Below are 16,899 nucleotides of genomic sequence, written 5' to 3' on the forward strand. Positions count from 1 at the left end.
CGGTCAGCTGGTAGAATGGAGAATGATTGAACTGGCAGCACTGGGAAAAAGATGTGCAAAGAGCAACCCCAGGTCAACACTTCAGAAACATGCAGACATAACAAAGTTACAGAGTCGAAGCTGATGGAAGGCAAATAATGCAGTTTAGACAGAAATATTTGTATTGCAACCTTAGAAGAAGCTAGGCTCTCTGTTTGAACATCCTTGTTATGCTTGAAGCTACTTTTAAGTTTTAAAAGTATGGAAAAGTACGGAAAAGTATGGGGAGAAGAGAGGTATGATTGTGGCATTCAGGAGAAAAGGAGGCAGATTCTACTTCCATTTTCCCTTGTACTGCTTATCTAACACCAGGTAGCCATTCCTTAGCCTCCTCCTGTGTCAGCTTTTGTGTGTGACAGTACGTCTGCCAAAGGCACAGTCCCACCTCTTTCCCTCTCCTGCCATGAACTTGACAGCTCCCCTCCTAATTGATTTGGAATTTACATCATGTCCTAACAATGCAGTACACGGCTGCTGTTCATTTTACATAGCCTATGCACTCATCTTTTGTCAGTGTCTTTTTTGTGTGCATTTTTTTACAGAAAAAATTGAGCGCTGGGCAAGCAATAACCAGCTCTCCAGTATTTCTACAGTGCTGTGAGTGTTGCCTTCCCTCCTAGTTCATTGCCAGACTAGGCAAGGAAACAGTACTTGTGATGTGAGAGTTAATGATGAACTACTTGTGAAGACTTTCTATTACACAACTGAAGGCCAACCCTGTCAACCAGATGTTCTTATTGAGCTCAGCTACAGTGGCAGGGGAATTCTGAAGTAGATGAGGTATGACTCTGGGGTGATCCAGTCATGTAAAATTAGTCTTCATTTTTCATGCCTGAAGAGTCTGATGGATGTCCTTCAAAGGCCCAGAAAAGTCATTAAAAGAAATACTGTAATGACAAATAGATCTGAATCCCTAGCAGATATTGCTCATGTGCTGGAGTAGGGATGTCCCTATAGCTCAACTGGTAGGAACCTCACAGTTGAGCTTAATCAGTTGCTAACTGGGAGACACCGGTTCAATCCTGGGCCAGGACATCTCGGATGGGGCTGCATCTGTCTTTTTGGAAGGGACGTAAAATGGGGGTCCTTTGCTTCAGAGGTGCCCCAGGCACATTAAAGGGGAAGGACTATCAACCCCTCCTGTAAAAAATTTACCCTGCTACTGAAACAACATGAAACGTGCTGCCCTATGTGGCACTTCAAGGGTCTGAACAAATGAACAATGGCGTAAAAGAGTCAATAAAGTGCTTGTGAAGACTTTCTATTACTCAACTGAAGGGCAACTATGTCAACCAGATGTTCATATTGAGCTCAGCTACGGTGCCAGGGGAATTCTGAAGTAGATGAGGTATGACTCTAGGGTGATCCAGTCATGTAGAATTAGTCGTCATTTTTCATGCCTGAAGAGTCATGGATTTTCTTCAAAGGCCCGGAAAAGTCATTAAAACAAATGCTGTAATAAGATATAGATCTGAATCCCTAGCAGATATTGCTCATGTGCTGGAGTAGGGATGTCCCTAGAGCTCAACTGGTAGGAACCTCACAGTTGAGCTTAATCAGTTGCTAACTGGGAGACACAGATTCAATCCTGGGTCAGGACATCTCGGTTGGGGCTGCATCTGTCTTTTTGGAAGGGACGTAAAATGGGGGTCTTTTGTTCCATTAAAGGGGAAGGGCTACCAACCGCTACTTGTAAGAACATACCCTGCTACTGAAACAACAGGAAACTTCCTGCCCTATGTGGCACTTCAAGGGTCTGAACAAACAAACAAAGGCGTAAAAGAGTAGATAAAGTGCTTGGGAAGACTTTCTATTACTCAACTGAAGGGCAACTATGTCAACCAGATGTTCATATTGAGCTCTGCTATGGTGGCAGGGGAATTCTGAAGTAGATGAGGTATGACTCTGGGGTGATCCAGTCATGCAGAACTAGTCGTCATTTTTCATGCCCGAAGAGTCATGGATGTTCCTTAAAGGCCCGGAAAAGTCATTAAATCAAATAATAAGATATAGATCTGAATTCCTAGCAGATGTTGCTCATGTGATATTGCAGCAGTGGGCACATTTAGAATGAAAAATGTTGCTTTTCCACGTTAACCGTCATCATGTGAGTTGTAAGTGGGTGGTTGCCTTTCCGATGGGTGGAGTTATTGCTGTCTGTGGTGCTGAACGTGCAGCTGTGGTTGTATTGTAGGGTGGGATGTGGAATCAATGACACGCCATTTCCTGTTGCAGATACAAACAGTGCTGCGACCTTCGCCATCACATCTGGGACCAACACCGCTGTCAGTGCCACTCGGGATGGATGGGGTGAGTTCCGCCCACAAACCGACAGTCTATGAAAATCAATTTTGTGGAAGTGTGCACTTGCTGGGAGAGCAAAGGTGGGGAGGGCACCATTGATTTTGGTGTCTTTGTCTTAAAAGGCTGCCATTTCCATGGCAACAGCGCCACTTGGTGATCCTTGGAGAAGTGGGGGCATTTGGCATCAATTATTTCTCCTTGGCAGGATGCTACGCTCCATTGCAGACGTGGCTTAGGTCAGAGTGAATGGGAGCTGCGAAGGTTTCTTCTGTAGCGCTGCATGGCAGTGAGTTATTTTCCGCTAGGCCCCAAGCCCGGGAGAAGACAGAATCAATTGCTCTTCAGCCACCTTGTTGAACAATTGAATAGTCTCACTTCCCTGTAGTTGACGCCCTCTATAGTAGATGATGAATGGTAGAGTTAGAAGAAATGATGTCGACAGCAGGGGCAATAGTGTTAGTCCCTCTGTGGTCTTCCGTGGATTGGGTGAAGTTGGAGACAAATGAAGGGCCAAAAAAGAAGGAAAACTGCTGAGCTGGTCCTTTATATAGAGATCACCAAGAGGTTATTTCAAAACTTAAATCCTATGTAACCTCTCTAAGCTGCACCAGGAAAAAAAGTACAGGTCGGGACGGCAGTTTGGCCGTCATCCCTCCTGAAAGTTGTGACCAATACCAGCCCATGCACCAGCCAGCCCCAACACGATTTCTTGCTGTCTTGCTTTCAATCAAGGTGGGAGGGGATAGTGCTTTTCCCTAAGGCTATAGTTATGAAAATCTCTTCATTCTTGCTCTAATATGACAAAATGAAGTCTATCTGATGTGATTTAGCTAACTCAGTTGCTATCATGAACGTGCATGTACAAAGCCTATATGCCGTTCTCCTTGCTTTGTTATTTTCCAGGGTCCTAGAATATTGAAGCCATTTGATTGGAAATCTAAGAAATGAAATAACACTTAGTATGCTAAGTGTACTGAAATACTAAGTACTGAAAGTATCACTACCAGCTTTGCAGGCCTATGTTTATTGAACAGCTGTCACAGTTCAAATATTTTTTTCTTGATTGGAATACATTTTTCTGGAATACTGAAGCAAGTTAGAGCAGACTGTAGACTAAGTGTCCCTGGAATGGCCCTGACCCAGCTGTTAACCCCTTGGAGGAAAATTTACGAGTAATCTGGCTGTATGCGACCAGAAATAGATGGACAATCTGCTAAAGTAGGAAGTAAATAACTATTTGGTATGGAGAGAGCAATGCAAATATATGACAGACAGTAGAGAATGACTGACAATCATTATCGGTCTGATTTTCAAATCGTGGTAATCTTGTGACAGCAGAGGGTAGCATAAGAGTAGAAATTGACAGACAGTCTTGCAAGGTACAAGACAATAAACTTTCTTAAAGTAGGCTTGGCATCCAAATCTTTATACTGCAATTCACTTTATCTTCACTGTAGCAAAATTTCACGGTGTAAGGAAAATTGACATTTTGACTGAACTTTAACTTCATGGAACGGATGTGTGAAGGAATCATAAATAATCACAACAGTTTTGTCACGATGATGATAAGTTCTTGATACAGAGGTGACAGTGAAAACAGTGAACAAAAAGATACAGTGAAAGAAACAAGAATTAAAGTAATTTTGTGACAACTGATAAGAAGTTTGGTAGTCTAAGACTTCAAATTGATAGATCATCTGATAGGATAGAAAATAATAGACACTTTGGTATCTGTATCTGTATCTATATAGCCGGTATAACCGCCATTGGGCGTAACACACCAGCTTCGCAGGCACGCGGTGCGGCAGCAGCTGGTCGTATTACACCGAACGGTCTGTTACACCTAGTCTTAGCATATCTGACTGCAACCGTTCTTTAAAGCTACTTAGTGATGAAGCTCCTACAGTACTTGATGACAACGAGTTCCATTCTACTATGGTTCTCGGGAAATACGAATTTTTGAACACATCAATCCTTGGCTGATAACTCTGGTACTTAAAATCATGACTATTTCTAGTCCTCTTCTGAGCTGGCATTAGATACTTATCAGTCGGTACGTCCACAAGTTTATTAGTCATCTTGTACATCATGCAAAGTCTGGACATTGTTCTCCTGTCCTCAATGGTATAATAGAATCAATAAACATGAAAATAGATAGTAGAAAGTGATGAGCGGTGTTGGACAGTTTGGCAAAGTAGAATCTGATGGTCAATTTAGTACACAAGAAACTTGCGCAATCTGTTACAGTAGAAACAGACCATTCAAGGCAGGAAAACTGATGGACAGTCTGGTAATGTAGACATTACTATCGACATTCTGGCACATAAGAAATACACGTGATGGCATTGATATTGGCCCAGCCCTTGAAGTGTGATCAGACAGATGGGTGGGCTTAGGCTAATGGCTACACAGGCTCCAAGGAGCTATAGCTGCTACTGATTCATACTCACTTCAAAATGCATCACTTCTGTGGTATGCAAAGAGTCGAAGGATATCAATGTGACCCATTCCATAGAGATGTTGCCATCGTAGAGCAAGCCAGTAGAATTCATGTTTCTTAAAGTATTCATGTGACTTTGGAAAAGTGTAGAGAGGCAATATTTACAAGCAAATACATCATGTTTACCTTCACATGGAGCATATAAGATTTACATATCATTTCTAACTCATGAAATATAAAAGTACAATCACGTTTCAAAAAGCATGCTATAGTATCTACCAATCTAGCAGAAAATTTTGCAATACAAGAACCATATAGAAATGCCTTTTCAGGCATGACAATGCATCCATCTCTTCTATATGGAGTGCTAAAAGTAGCACTAGTCATCCATGTGTGAAATTTGTGTTTTCCGCTTGTGTTTTCCGCCCATGATTACTGTAAGACTGAAGAGATTTCTTCAGTACATCACCAATGTAGAGCAGCTTAATGTTGCCAGAAGGACTCAATGGCACCCTTGATGGTCATTCACTAGCCCACCACGATGCAAACGCAGCTTTACATGCCATAGAAAGGGAGAAGCAAGGTCTATCACGGGATTTCCTGCCTTTTCCTGGTGCCATACAGATGGTTCTGGCTACGGAATCACTCACATCTACAGTGGCAATGCCTGACGGCCCAGAGAAAGTGTCTTGTACATGTGCTAAGAAGAGGGTTTAAAAACTCTCCATCTCCCAAATCTTGGTAATACTGGGACAAATGCCAGAGATATGCTGCATTTGCACTTGTAAGGTTGGAGGGAATGATAGGGGTTGCGGATGGTAGTTTGGGAATTGGAAGTTGTTGTATTGACCTTGTTCCAGGCTGTGCAGTTTCCTTTTGAGAACTATAGATCCGTTGCATTTCAAGCCTTTTGGGTCTATTCCTTTTTAACGATTTGGTTGCTACATTGCTTGTACAATTTTTAGATTTTGGAAGATAATTTCCTATCCCTTTGAGACGGCATTTCCCGTTTTGCCTCCAAACTGCTCTGTAGAACCCCTTTCATGTCCTCTGAGAAAGGTCAGGTCATTCCCTCACAGGGGGCTGTCACAGTGAAGTATTGTATATTGATAGAACCAGAGTTTGCTTGAAATCACATTGATTACATGTCAGGAAAAATTGAAAGAAGTTGACTTTCTTGAACCCCATGCAATCCTCCCTATCAATCACAGTCACTGCCTTTACAGGAGAACATGGTAAGGGCAATAAGGTGCTCATGTTGTTCAAAGAATTTGCTTGTATACGAATTTGAAGTGTGTCTAACAAATCATCTCTGATGCGTTCAGATGCATCAGGCCTTTCCATCTTATTCATTTGGTTTAAATATCTTCAAAAATCACTCTTTCTCTTGAGTATCAATTTAGCACAATAACATATTTACTGTACCCAATTCTATATCATGATACTAAATTTCTTAAAGATACCTATCAGTCCACTTTCAGCTTCACAAAATTACAGAGGTATATGAAAATCATGCTTTTATAATCATATTCATACACCTGCACATAAATGGAAAATTTAGATTATTAGCTGTATGCTTGCTCAGTCTTATTTGTGCATCCTTCTTATCCTTCTCCCACCATAACAATAGCAAGTTGATTTCTCCCACTGGTCATGAATGATTTAGATAGGTCGTAATTTCTGGTTTGTTCCAGAAAAGGGGGTAATCAGTTTTGTTACACATGGAACACAAAATAGGCCATAAATTGCAGAACATAAAGAATTTATCGCACAAGAGAAGGCAGATAATGATGGTTTGGGTCTGTGGGGGCTTCATTTGTGAAGTCAAAATGGCACCATAATTGTTTTCATGCCCTACTAGCAGTTATCTGTACTTCACGGGCTGAATATTTTAGACTTTATTGGGCCGCAAATCAACTGCATGTTAGCTGAAGTTCTTTGATAGTAACCCTTTATTACATTTCATGGTTCATAAGAAGTATACATGTATAACTAAAGAAGTAGGCCCCTTGACAGCAGTTGGTAGTTAAACAATACTTTTCAAAATAGTCTCATTTCTTTTTTTGATATCATGATTCAAAGCTGGTATGTTACGATGAAGGGCAGTTACATGTATGCCGGCTATATAGATACAGATATTCCTTGTTGTAAAAGAGTTGTCAGAATCATTGGACCCCTTTTACTTAGATATTTGATAGATGCTAAGACTCATGTTATTTGTCTGCTTTTTTTGCACCTTAATTAGTACATTGATCCCTTTTGTGATTGGGAGCCATGAAGTTTAAGCCCTCCCCCTAATGTGAGGTTATTGGTTTTAGTTTACAGCTTATGCGTCAACAGGGAGTCGAAAATACATGTACTCACGGTGTGAGTGGGATCATGGGATGTGAACTTTTCTGCTTACTCGGCTCACTTGGGACTGAGCGTCGACTTCTTTTCGGTGACAAATGTATTAATTTAGGTCAGCTGGTGATTATTTCATTGGGAAAATGCTCCCCCAGAGTCGCACGGGTCTCCTTTATTAGCACTGGTAATGAGCAAATGGCTCCTAGTTTACAAGTCACATCACTCAACGTCACTTTGTGACATATTGATGGTTACACAGTGGCCATTAATGTGTTGATTGTAGTAACTTGCCAATAGACGTGAGCTGTGTGAGCAATAAAGCCTAGGAAAAAAATGTTGTGTTTGTGGTTACCATGCCGACCCTAGTAAAAATCTGCCCACCCAGCCTTTTTTTTTGTCGATTATAGGCCACACCAATTTATTTTCTTGGTTAACGGAATAAAATTTTTTTACAAAAAATGCTAGATTGGAAAAACAACATGAAAACAGAATCTCAGAGGAAAGTTTGTACTTTGGTGCACACAATTTCAGGGAGTGAACAGGGTCAGGTGCAAGTTTTTACCCCAGCCTTCTGTTTTCATGATTTTTTTGTTGCTAAAAATTTTTTTTAAAAATCCATCAACCAAGAAATTAAGTTGGTGTGGCCTAAGGCCTAGGAAAAAAATGTTGTGTTTCAGGTTACCATACTAACCCTAGTAAAAATCTGTCCACCCAACTTTTTTTTGTCGATTACTGGCAAGAGACATAAAATTTCAGAGCTGACATCTGAGTTATAAAATTCAAAACAGTCTTAGTGTATTTCCCGTCTGTTAACAGATCAAAGCTTTGAACAGTTGATGTAAAACTGTTGTATAGCAAAGATTGCACAATGTACATGTATATCTATAATTACAATATGATGTTGAAAATACCAGTGTCCTGATTTTCACATTACAGTGAAGTGTTTTGTTGGATCACTGCGGCCCAAATCTATTTTTAAGAGAAAATCCCTTGCTACTGAGCCTATTTTTTTCAGGACTGTAAGCTGTTGGTAGGCTTTTGATTGTCGTAACTTGCCAAAAGACGTGAGCTGTGTGTATAATGTGCTGTAGATAGGCTAGGTAATAACTGTTATTGGAACGCAGCCAGGTAATTTCTTGTGTTGTGCAAAACATGGTACGTGACTCATCAGTGATGGGTAATGTAAGAGAGATGGGTGTTACATGTCTGAAAAATGTGACTGATATAAAATGATGTGAAAAAATGTGCATATATCATATATACTTTATTTGGAGCCATCAACTTTATTAGTACTGCATATTTCTCTATAGCTCCATTCTCAATGATACAGTAACAGCCTGAAGAACTCATTCATAATTCATCTGTAATTGCCCTGGCTGATAAGGTCTCTAAGAGGCTTACTATCCAATGAGAATGTATGAGATCTTTGAAGAGAACTGCTATAGTCGTAGGTTTGTTGATGTCTCTTCAGACTGCGAGCAGAAGGTAATTAGGGCAAACAGCAATTATGGCAATTTTTATATAATTTCCCTCGTGTAATTTCTGTAGGTGTAATAACTATCCATTAACTACATGAATTGCTATAATTTTGGTGTTGTTGTTGAGTTGCCTTCAAGTGGAAATACATGGAAATTGAAGCATAATCTGTCCTTAGTCACTGACGAAATATAGCGGATGCTATCTGAAACGTCTGACTGTTTCAAAATTTAATCCAGTTGCTTGAGTAACTATTTTTGGCGTATCTTATTACCTGGATGTCTAACCTTCATCAACGAAGTATAATCTATATGTCTACATGTATGTCTATGAGAGTTCCAGATGCTTAGAAATTGAAGATTTCAGATTATTTCAAATTGCTTTCTGGTAACGGGTGTGGCTACCCTTCTTTCATTAGAAGCTGAGTATCTGACTGAAAACCACACCTGGAATTGGTATGAGATTGATCATGTGTTGAAAAGCACAATATATATCCATCCCTTGAAGTCTTTATGGTGGAATCTGCTTGAATATGCAGAAAGAAAAGAAAAATGTTTGACCCTAGGGGCTCAAATTCTTTTTGAAAACATATCTGGTACACAAACTACCTGTATGTTGCTATTTTATTTGCTTCCAATATTGCTTTACACTTTCTGGACTATTTTGGTCAGAAGAGATTTCACTTTTTCCTGTCAAAACCTTTTGGACTTAAGAAAGAATGGGCAGTCCTCTTCTCCTTAGAACATTCCTGTCCAAGGTGCTGACATTGTGGTGCTCTTATGGATATGAAAGGCTAATGAATAAGCTGATTTCCTTTACAATGTTATAAAATGAATTCTACTTTTGCCCACATTTTAGTGCAAGATTTTTGCCAGTTATTTAGCTTGCAGAAGACCAAGACTGGCAATGGGTTGATATAACATACAGTTATTTTCTATGATTATACATTGTATGCTAAAATTCATACCCACTATGTTTCTTCTTGTCAAATTGTTTGTGCTTTTGCCCATAGCATGGTCTTACGCGCTGGTCACAATCTATTAAAATCCTAAAACTCCTTTACATTTCAATTCATTCACAAAATTTCATGGACTAATGTTACTTAAGGTCAAACTACTGTAAAACAGAAATGTTTGCGGTGGTTTTATGTTCGCGGTTTTTGCAGTGAACTCTTTACCGCGAACTTAAAACCACCGCAAAAAGCCATTCCATTGTGTGACTGTAGTGCTGCTACTGTTTCATACGTGAACTCAAAACCATGGCGAACACTCCATTTTTCCCTACCGCGATATTAAATCCCTGCGAACATTTCTGCATTTACAGTATTCTCGTTGCAATGTTTGTGAGAAGCTAAAATGCATCTGGCTTAAAAGATCACTATAAAGCAGTTGTATAATTGGTTATGGACAGCAAATCCACTGATCCACTGTGTGCCCATCACTATTTCCAGTCCTAAAGGTTTTACTGCTTTTCCAGTGCTCGATATAAGCCTCAGAAGCTTTGCAAGGCCTCCTGTTTGAAGGGAGCTCACAATTTCATGGCAATTTTATAGTATTCTAGGTGCCAGTAATCTTTTCTAGTGGTTCGAAAGAGTTTTACATTAGAGAGGAAGTAATCTTGGGTAATATTTGGGTACTCTTTAGGTTTTCAAAGTAGCAATAATGCTTGCTGGTCCGAAGTGTATCTCCTTCTCAAGCTTTATTACCCTCCGCAAAATGCCCCACAAAGAATGCTGCAGTAACTATGGCTTTCTGGGGAGGCAATACAGATCAATCTCTCTGTCAAATTTTGCAGCGGTATAGTGTCTTACTGCTTGACTACATACCGAAGTAATAATAATTCATAACCTTTAGTGGGCTGCCTACAGGTGTCTCCGGTCCTGGTGAGTTGGGAAGAAAGTATGCCGGGATGATGAGACTTTCATAATAACGTAAATGCCAGAGGGGATGCCGAAAATGATGTCTCACCGCCGCCATTATAGCAGAACTTTGTGTCCTTGCCCCTCCCTTCTTTTATGTCCCTACTCTTGGCAGGCCATAAGGAGGCACTAGCACCTGATGTTATGGGGATATGATGCATATATCATGACAAAGAATGTGGGTTAATGGCTTTTGAAATTGGATGAGGAAGATTTATGTCAGTCTGGACCTGACCCATAGACACCGTCTTGTCAATAGACATTTCCACGCTGAGCCATCATGATGGAAATGACTCGGGCAGCGGGATATAACCAGGCTGTCAGTCCGTCCATACATGAGCAGTTTGGGCACTTATTGGGGTGCCAATAGTTGGGGAAGAGTTGATGGAGTAGGGAGGAGGAGGAGAATTGTTGTCGGTGACCCATGACAGCCTTGTCCCACAAGGGAAAGCTGAGCCTGAATACTATGATAGAGAATGACTGGGAAGTCAAAAGTTCAAACCATAGTAGGGAATACATTTGGGTAGTTTTTACTGGTGCTAGATGGTTAATATCTTTAGTCAAAGCTAGAAGAGGCAATATGGGGGTGATAGTTTTGATGACAGCCATGTCCCACAAGGGAAAGCTGAGCCTGAATGCTTTGATAGAGAATGACTGGGAAGTCAAAAGTTCAACCCACAGAGGGGGATACATCTACATGTAGGTAGTTTCTACTGGCATTAGATGAGTGGGTCAAGTTAGAAGAGGCAATATGGGGGTGATAGTTTTGATGACAGCCATGTCCCATTAAGAAAACCTGAATCAGAATTCTATGAAAGAGAATGACAGGGAAGTCAAAAGTTCAAACCACAGAGGGGGATTCATCTACATAGTTTCTACTGGTAATAGATAAGTGGGTTAATGTTTTTTCTCCAAAGTTAGAAGAGACAATATGGGGGTGATAGTTTTGATGATAGGCTTGTCCCATAATGGAAATTTTAATTAGAATACTATAATGATAGAAATGACTGGGAAGTCAAAAGTTCAACCCACAGAGGAGGATACATCTACATGTAGATAGTTTCTACTGGCACTAGATGAGTGGGTTAACGTTAATGTTTTTCTCCAAAGTTAGAAGAGGCAATATGGGGGTGATAGTTCTGATGACAGCCATGTCCCATAATGGAAATTTTGATTAGAATACTCTGATAGAGAATGGCTGGGAAGTCAAAAGTTCAAACCACTGTATGGAATACATGCATGTGGCTTCTACTGGCACTCAATGAGTGGGTTCATTTGTTTCTACCAAGCTATTGCAAAGTATCAGAAGAGGCAAGATGGGATTGATTTTGCTTCTTCTTGGCAATGACAGCAATATCCCACAAGGGAAACCTGAACCAGAATACTCTGATAGAGAATCACTGATGAAAAGTCAAAGTTCAATACACAATAGGGAATACATGCATGTGGGTTCTACTGGCGCTAGATGAGTGGGTTAATGTTTTGTTCTCGAAAGTTATATGTGAGTTGCAGAAGGGGCAACATGGGGGTGATAGTTTTGATGACAGCCAGGTCCCATAAGGGAAATCTGAATCAGAATTTTATGATAGAGAATGACTGGGAAGTCAAAAGTTCAAACCACTGTAGGGAATTCATGCATGTGGCTTCTACTGGCACTCAATGAGTGGGTTCATTTGTTTCTACCAATCTATTGCAAAATATCAGAAGAGGCAAGATGGGGGTGATAATTGTAATGACAGCCATGTCCCAGAAGGGAAACCTGAACCAGAATACTATGATAGAGAATGACTTGGAAGTCAAAAGTTCAAACCACAGTAGGGAATACATGTACTCGTTAGTTTCCACTGGCGCTAGATGAGTAGGGAACCGTTAATGTACAAAGTTAATCAGCAAACCTTAAGTTATAGTCAAGTAGCAGAGGAGGCAATAAGAGATTGTTAAGGTGGTACTGGGTATAGGATTTGTAATACGTCTGATGATCTGCTCCTTATCATGCACAATGTAGAATGATATAAATATATTGTGTATCCACAGCATGACATTGTGACCTGGGTTGAACTCATTATTGGCAAGAGGATGAAGGATGACGTGTTGACATGGTTTTGTTCAGTTCAACCCTAAAGATGTTGCTCATTTTTACACCTATGCTGATGTCTGTCAATCCCAGATTGTCTCTGAATTGCTTGAAAGAGCAGCTTCTAGTTGATAATATTTCCAGACAAAAAATGTTAGTAGCTAGGGCATGATGTTATCAAGGCGTTTCTTGGTGGTGACTTCAGAGTGTAATATTGCATCAAAAGTTACTCTTTTTTCACTACAGGTGTCCCACATACTTAATCCTGTCAAATCATCTGGCATCTGTTTCAACTCTGTCTAGATGCCTATTTGCTGTTTCCAGCTGGAGGCAATGTTTCAATAAAGTTTCATACAAACTATTGTCCAACCGAACTGACTGTCAATGTATTCATTGTCAATAAATACAAAATGCAAATTCATTCTTTAAATTGTACAGAGAAAGATGCAAGCTACCTTTGAAAGTAAAATGTAACACAGAGGACTTTTTGCTGCTTCATAATCACACAATGAAATCCAGTATTCCAGGGCCCCACTGTAAAGCAGTGTCTTACGCTGAGTCCGGCCACCCTAGCTTAATAAAACAGAAAGAAAGAAAGAAAGAAAGAAAGAAAGAAAGAAAGACAGAAAACAGAGTGAAGGCATGTGGAATGGAGAACAAAACCCTGGGAGGGGTTCAAGCAAATGGACCGATCAGCGAGCCTACCTTTACACCTTTCTCACACGGCGGACATGATAGAATGAAGACGAGGCCAATGAGGCAAAGAAACAAAAATAATGTACAGATGTAGTTTTCCTCCAAAATCACATTAAGTTTTAAAATATGACGTCCAGGTATCAATATTATAACTAATGTAATGCACAAAAAGATGTATCAATTTAGAGCTTTATTGACCGATCCCATCGTCCCCGCCCTCCTCCGTCAAAACGTAGAAATGCAAAATAAAAACATAGAAATGCAAATATTTGATTGTCATGCAGCCACTTCCTCATTGGTCAATTCTCTAATCATCAGGTAATCATTGGCTAAATTGCTAATTGTGATTGACAGTTAGGATCAGTCTATTGTTTGCCACAAGGGCCTCGTTTTCATTTTATCATGTCCACCGCGTGAGAAGGGTCTATTGCACCAGGCCCCAACTCTCCAAGCAATAACCTTGTCATAAATCTTGAAAGGTCGGAACATATTGTGTGATAAATGTCTCTCTATATACTACATTAACATTGTATAGTTGTAGACCTTGAACCACTGGCACCAGAGGATTCCAAGTCACTTCTCAGCAGAACTTCTATAAGCAGTTCCATTCAAATCGACCTAATATGGCATTTTTCATGTTCAAGTATTTGCACCCAAATGACATTTTCAAAGCCTGACATAATGCTGAGGGAGATGGGGTCTCGTGGTCCCATGACTCGGGTATCAGCCCTTGAGAATATGAAATATAGGCATCCATGTCAGGGTCATAAAAGGTCTGATTCAAAGGAAAAGCTGCTTTGATGTTGCGTCTTCCCTGTGGGTGGTAACATTACCTGAATAGCAGTTTGCTGTGTTGTGAGAAGGAAAGTCTTCATTCAAAGGCAAGGACAAACTTTGCTTGACTTTGATATGATAGAAGTTTCAAAGGCTCATCCTTTGTTAAGTTTCATGGTGTGCAATTTACTGGGGTAGCAGTTTGTGTCTCATTGTAGAAGTTTAAAGAGGCTAAACAAAAAACTCCAACTTTCTTCAGGTTGATGCTGAAATGCCTTCCAATGGCAGTACCATTGACCAGTTTCTGTTTCTACGTGGAGAATTAAAGAACCTCAATCAACGGCTCCCACCTTGAGTCAACTTCTTTTGGCTGGTACTAAAATGCCTTCCAATACTAGAACTATCTTTAAGATTTTATGGCTTCTTGTCAGAAACAGATTGATGAAAAAAGGTGCCATGCTCTTTTTTAAAAGACAATGCAACACAACCGGAACACAAACCAGACCAGTTTCTGCTTCTACATAGAGAAATAGAGAACTTTAATTAAAGGCTCCCACCTTGAGTTAACTTCTTTTGACTGGTACTAAAATGCCTTCCAATACTAGAACTATCTTTAAGATTTTATGGCTTCTTGTCAGAAACAGATTGATGAAAATTGGTGCCATCCTTATTTTTAAAAGACAAGGCAACACAACCAGAACACAAACCAGACCATAGTCATTGGAGTAGCATGGTACTTAGTAAACAAACAGAGAAAAACTCATGCATATCAGTGCCGTAAGGCAGAGTGAAAATGAATAAAAAGGTATTTGGAGTTATGATCTTGATGGGTGAAAATGTTGTAGGAAAGAAAAAAAACGACTGCCAAAGTTTCAGACTCCACTCCCTCTGATCTGGCTTGGGTTAAAATGTGGAGGAGGGGTGCAGAAGAGTACAAACATTTTAGATGAAAAGTTTCTTGAAACAGATTGTTGCCAAAGTTTCAGCCGCCGCTCCAACTGATCTTTTCTCGTCCATCCCATATATGATAAAGGTTAGAATATTCAGCACAGATTGACAAAATATTGCAATGCGTTATCTTTAAAGTGATACTGATGAAGAGGTCCTGTCAACATTATGCCCTGTGCAGTTTTTATACGACTCCCAGGTATTTGGAAAGGCCTCACCAGGAGGTAGAACTGTTGGGTAAAGGGTTTGTGAAATGTCAGGCCGCTCTCTCCTCTTACTTCAGGGAGAGGGTGTCCTTTTGATGTGCTCCCAGAAGTGTACCCTGTGAAAGTCAGATAATGGATCGGAATGTTCCCTGCGAGGTAGTTTGCGCTTTCTGTGCCGAAAGATGGGCCGTTTCGACGTGGAGTGGTTGCAGGACCACTTTGTGGGATATGAAGGAAAACTCAGATAACCTTGCCAGGAGAGAGCTTTGAAGTGATTCAGAGAACACTTCCAATGCATGAATTGTTGTCAGTATTTCCCTCTGGTCGGGCCCTGTACATTTGGTACTGAGTTTGATGGCCCATTTTTGGCCCTCAAGGACAGTGAGATCATCTATTCAGGGACCCTAATGGAATAATGTGGATAATCATTGCCATGAAGGTACCTTCAAATGGATTGAATTTTTTGGCACAGAACAAATAGTCCAAGTTGCATGTTGAATTTGAATCAGTTGGTGTAGTTATAACTGATGGTCAGTAAGCATGTGAGCAGACTATATTATTATATATGATGTAAAAGTGGCTGAATACCTGTAAGGTTTTTATGTGGTGGTAATCACATGCTTGGATATTGTTGCTTCAGATGCTAGTAACTCAGCTTTTGACTTACTCATCAAGTGGCAATTTATTTATCTTATTTATTAATCTTAATGGTGGTTCCTGACTGGACTGTTGTCAGATTTTTAGGTGTAATGTTCCAACAGTTTTCCAATATGGTTAAGCAGTTTGATAGTTATTAAATGATCCCATAGCCAAATACAGACTGTCACACTGTAATATTTCCGTTAGATACAAACTTTAGCCCAAACTGGAGATAAGCTGCTTGTCAATTTTCCTGTGGCTGCAAATGGCACTCCTGGGGAGATAGTAGATTTCTAAACGGTGCCAAATTGCAACATGCTACATTTATGATAGCCATAAACCGTTCACTTTATAGTTCGATTTATAGAAAGAACCAAAATGGGTCAAGGCTGCATATAAACATCCAATCCAAACGCCAAGAGGGTCACTGACTGATAATATCGTACACCGGTATGGACAACCAAACTTCTTGACCATTCAGGTCACAGCATTGCTTCCTATGCTCAGGCCACACCAATTTAATTTCTTGGAATAAAAAAAAAATGCTAGATTGGAAAATTAAGATGAAAACAGAATCACAGAGGAAAGTTTGTACTTTGGTGCACACAATTTCAGGGAGTGAACATTGTCAGGTGCAAGTTTTCACCCCAGCCTTCTGTTTTCATGATGTCCTCGTGCTCAAATATTAACAAAAAAATCTGTTAACCAAGAAATTGAATTGGTGTGGGCTGGACATCAGATGTTTCAAAAAGTAGGACATCACTTTTAATCAGGTTTTTATGAACCAAAATCACTCATCACTTAGATGTTTTCATAACCCTACTGCAATTTCCACTCAGAGGTTGACAACTACCATGCATTTTACTCATTTTACATTGGATAGTAACAAATGGCACACATTAGAAGTACCAGAAGAAGTTCAGGATGTGAAGGCTACGGCCTAGATTTGCAGCTGAAAGCACATAACTCATCCTCTGTGGCATGGTCCACAGCTATCATGGCTGTCTGATTTACTTTTGCTGTCACTGAGAAAGGAACA

The 16,899-nt window shown here is 40.1% G+C and overlaps 1 protein-coding gene across 5 annotated transcripts in view; it reads left to right on the forward strand.

Moving 5' to 3' along the window:
- Positions 1 to 16,899, forward strand: part of LOC136436224 (uncharacterized) — a 113,467-nt gene that overhangs the window by 54,826 nt on the left and 41,742 nt on the right. For 3 of the 5 annotated variants that reach the window (XM_066430017.1, XM_066430018.1, XM_066430019.1), the window contains one exon: positions 2,275 to 2,349. The exons of the other annotated variants lie outside the window; for them this stretch is intronic. The gene's annotated coding sequence lies outside the window, so the exon portion shown is untranslated. The remainder of the gene's footprint in view (positions 1 to 2,274; positions 2,350 to 16,899) is intronic. 5 annotated transcript variants of the gene reach the window in all.

The sequence above is a fragment of the Branchiostoma lanceolatum genome, chromosome 6, assembly GCF_035083965.1.
Source record: "Branchiostoma lanceolatum isolate klBraLanc5 chromosome 6, klBraLanc5.hap2, whole genome shotgun sequence".
Taxonomy (NCBI): Eukaryota; Metazoa; Chordata; class Leptocardii; order Amphioxiformes; family Branchiostomatidae; genus Branchiostoma; species Branchiostoma lanceolatum.